This window comes from Myxocyprinus asiaticus, chromosome 30 (assembly GCF_019703515.2).
Source record: "Myxocyprinus asiaticus isolate MX2 ecotype Aquarium Trade chromosome 30, UBuf_Myxa_2, whole genome shotgun sequence".
Lineage (NCBI taxonomy): Eukaryota > Metazoa > Chordata > Actinopteri > Cypriniformes > Catostomidae > Myxocyprinus > Myxocyprinus asiaticus.
The window spans coordinates 25,212,781-25,217,626 of record NC_059373.1 but is presented as its reverse complement, the minus strand read 5'-3'; positions in this window follow the sequence as shown (position 1 = coordinate 25,217,626).

Here is a 4,846-nt window from a genome sequence, read left to right as displayed (position 1 = left end):
GAAATATCCACGCTAGATTAACATGATATAAGGCTAAGCATGACAGTAATTGTGTAATTGTGTTTAACTATTTACCTCTTCCAGTTATGACTGCATAACTAATCTAATCCAGTAACAACTATTTACAAAGAGATTAGCAACATTAGCAATGATGACATTTGATTTTCAGAGTAATCTGACAACCTGAATGAAAAACAGCACGTAATGTAGGCTAATAGTCATTAACAAAGATCATTTAGCCAAGACATATTAACATGTGAACACTGAAATGTTACACATTTTGCTTATTGCTTTAATTGCTTAGAAACCACTTTGAAATGGCTGTGGGGGCAATTTCTTTACAAGCAACTTGCTGTGACTAATGAGGACTTTTAGGAATTCAATATGGAGCAAACAGCGATATTTTACAACATAGCGATCAGAGCACTTGTTGGTCGTAAAGAAAATTAAATAATTAAAAACAGATACGCTTACTCCATCCTGACAGGAGTATTGAATAAAAGGGTAAATGATATATGTCTAAGATATGGCAATGGCCTCAGTTAAACCTCTTGAATATACAGTAGTTTAAAAAAAAATCTAATACAACAAGTGGTTAATTGACAGAGAGAGAGAGAGAGGATCACTGCATGTGAATGAAATATCTGGATCTCCTTTTCAGTAAATGTTCTGTTTTATTAGTACTATTAACCATGTCTATTAACTATTAGGCGATTTAAACTTCCAGTAAAGGTCTTGGTATTTGCATTATCTTACTATACTTTAAGAAAATGCAGCTGTTGGAGAAGAATCTAAGTTCTCTATGGGTCTCTGTGTGGCAAGATTTTTATATCTTGTAATAAAACTGTCATTTTTATCATTTGTTCCATAGAAGAGACAAAGGATTGGAGAGGTTTCTCTTGCTAAGACCTGCCAGAGATGAAATTACCCTGGCTCAGGAAATCAAAGCTTTCGTGTATGTGTTTGTCTTGTCCCCATGGAAATAAGAGTGTTTGTGTAGAAACATTAGTTGGGTCAGAAAGGCCTGTAGGTAAAGGGTTTTCCATGACATCACCATCACTATAGTTTAGGAAAATAATCTTTTTCATGTAAAAAATTTACTTTTTAAATTTAAATTATTATTATTTTTTTTATTAAAGACAGTCTTCTATAAACTGATGCTAAACATGCACCTGTGAGCATGAAATAACATAATATTGTGATGAGTTAAACACTGGTCAGTGTGTGTACTCAAGTGTGTACATCAGGTCAGGACATTTGAGTTAATTTTCACTGAGCTCCATAGAGCATAACTGATAGAAGTTATACATTATTTCAGATGAAAGTATTGAATAAACATTAAACAAAGTGGCTTTAGAAGTCAATATATGGTTTGATATATTTCCATATCACTGAACATAAGCCTTTCACTGGCTTAAATTCCACAGATTCTGTTGTATTATTTATAATTGTTTGTCTACACATGCAGACTAACGTTATTGGCCATTGCGTCACATCTACTGTAGCTGTTTTTCTGCAACTCTTGCCATGAGCACCATGTTATTTGGATGCTAGTTTGCTTTTCTGTTACTTCATAGAGTGACAAGTCCACTCAAGAAGACATTATCAGTTGATTGATATTGCCCTGAAGGCTTGTTCCTTTTCTCCATGAAATAACAAAGCTGCTCTCACTCTCCTGCATAAGTGTGACATTTTGACAGACCCAAGAAAGAAGCCAAGCCCTTTCTGTCCTGATAGAGTGGCCAGCTTCACAAAAAGGACTAGTTGGTCTGATTTAGAGCCTTTGGGGAGCTCAGTAAAATATCAATGCACTGACTCAGGCTAAACTACTTAACTGCCTGTTTTGTCTGCTCTTTTCTTATTGTCCTTTGCCATATCTATAGCCATTAGGAATATGTTGGCTGAAGAAAGATGAAATACACTTCATTTGAGTCAGGCTCAAAAACGGGGCCTGTTAAAGGTCATGAAAGCGAAAAGGAGGGGAACTCTTTTCTGGCACCATCTCTAAACTGTCTTATCAAACTACTGAGAAAGGGATCACATCTCCCAGACAACCAGTAAATAGTAAAATAGTGGATTGGAAACGGATAACTATGTTTCTTCACTCATATTTTTTTAGAATAATATGATATTGATTTTAGAATAATATATGATATTGATTTTTCACAATGTGATAAACATTATTCTGTGCAGGATGAAGGTATCATTTGAAGGTATCACTTTTTACTCATCAATACTTGAAATGAATATTGATGAATGGCTCTGTATAGATAGAGTACAGTACCTTGTGTTGTTGCTTGCTGTGTTAATGTAGTACACGAATGGAATTGTTAGTATTAGTAATTAGCTTTAGAAAAAAGTGTCTGATAAATAATGAAATGTAAATGTTTCTTTATTAGGAATATAATGAGAAACCATAGTCTTTCTTTTGTAAATTTTTTAATAAGAATTGCTATAGAAAACTTATTATAGCATGCACTGTTTTTCGGGTTTAAGCAAATGTTGCTTCTGATGTTTGCAATTGCAAATTAAAAGTTATAATCATATCAAGTTTTCCAGGCATTTTGCATTGACAGTGTGATAATCATTTCATTTTTACTCTCAGTGCAAAACAGCTACATGTGGTTCACAGTGTGCAGTGTGAAAGTGAGTTAGGGAATGATGAAACAAAACAATTTCCACCAGCCAGAATTATATGATAAAATGAGCAGTATGTATTACGATGTATTACCGACGAACCTAAACAAACCATGTCACATTCTACAGTCTCTTCACACACATCTGCGCAATTGATCATAGCTTTTACCAGAATAAATCCTTTTACTGTGACCTCTCGTACCCCCTCGCAGCACTTTGCACTGAAGGAATGCATACTGTGATCAGTTTCTGTGATGGACACTGTGACAATAAAGGCATTCGGAGAGTTGCAAAACATTGCTCACACACTCTTTAGAACACCCTAGTCCATGAGGCATCACATCATTACCAGAAGACTGTTCTTATTTAGCTTCTGTGGTCAAGAATGTAGCAAGACAAATGAGCTTTCTTAGTACTGTTGGTAGAGATGTGAAATAAGATAAGAAACGGGAGGGAGAAGAGGAGACAGGCTCCTGTCAAAGGAGAAATGTGTATGGGCAATTAATTTCTGTTTGTGTTGACAACTTAATCCCATTATATACCCACAGGGTTTTTATAGCCACTAACTTTCCATTTTGTGTAAACTGTTTATGAATCATTGGATGGAAAAGTGTGAAAGGAAGCAGCTTAATTGAAAGGGATTGACTCTGTTAGATTTTATCCTGTGTCTAGTGAAAGCAAATGAAAGGGGAGGAAGATTTAAGAGCTAAGATGTTCCTGAGAGTTTGTACTATTCATACCAGCTGTTGGTACGCAATCTAAAATAGTGAGCTGTATTTCAGTGGGAACGAGATATGGAGGGATGATCTCAATAGAACACACTCTCTGTTCGAAACAATGAAGAAAATGCATCATATCACTATTTCTGGGGTGATCTCATTCGTATTTGTATGTGTGCGTATGGTTCTAGAACAGTACACACATTTTCGTATGTTTGTTCAAACAGTAAAACGTACAATATCAACATACAGTATGTACAGTGTCTAAAGCATGACCCAATAATGAAATAACAGCTTTAAGGCCCGTTCACACCAAGAACGATAACTATAACCATAAAGTTTAAAAAATCTTTATAGCTATAATAGAATAGCGGCGTCCACACCACAACTATAACGATAATGACACAGAGGAATGATATAGTTGGGATCACTTTCAGAGCAATTTTTTTTTCCAGCTGATGAACGATAAAAACATTGACAGCCAATCAAAATGCATCCAACTTTAAAGGGCTCGAGCCGCAATGTTCACTCATCTTCAAAATAACATATTCCAGCACCGAATCGCCACTTATTATTACATACACAAATGAAATGGAAACTCCTGCTCAAGAACCGGCAATGTTTTTTCTGCATTTTTCTTCAGTATTAATGGAGATTAATAAAAGGCATTGGGCATGAAATTACCTCCAGCGCAAATGTCAACAACATTGTCTTGTCTCCTTTGAAGTTGTATCCGTCTGTTTTTCTTTTCGTTTTTTTTTTTTTTTTTTTTAAATGTAGAGCAGTAGCAGTTCATCTGATCAAATCACATACACAGAACAACAATAAACTCAGTTATTATTATTCTCGGGGATTTTAACAAAGCAAACCTCACATGTGAACTGCCCAAATACAAACATCACATTACATGCCCAACCAGAGACAGAAATATACTGGATCATTGCTACACAACAATAAAGGATGCATATCGCTCTGTCCTAGAGCAGCTTTGGGACTCTCTGATCACTGTCTGGTTCATCTTCTTCCAACCTACAGACAGAAACTAAAATCTGCTAAGCCTGTAGTAAGGACTGTAAAGAGATGGACCAATGAAGCAGAGCTGGAACTACAAGTCTGCTTTGACTGCACTGATTGGAGTGTTTTTGAGGCTGCAGCCACTGACCTGGATGAGCTCACAGATACGGTGACATCATATATCAGTTTCTGTGAGGATATGTGCATTCCTATTAGGACTTATTTAACATTCAACAATGACAAACCATGGTTCACAGCAGAAATCAGGCAGCTTCGTCAGGCCAAAGAGGATGCTTATAGGGGTGGGGATAAAGTCTTGTACAATCAGGCCAGGAACACACTGAATAAGGAAATCAGAGTGGCTAAAAAAAGATACTCTGAGAAGCTGAAAAACAAATTTTTAGCTAACGACCCTGCATCAGTGTGGAGTGGCATGAAACAATTTATGAATTACAGGACTCCTGCCCCCAATCCTG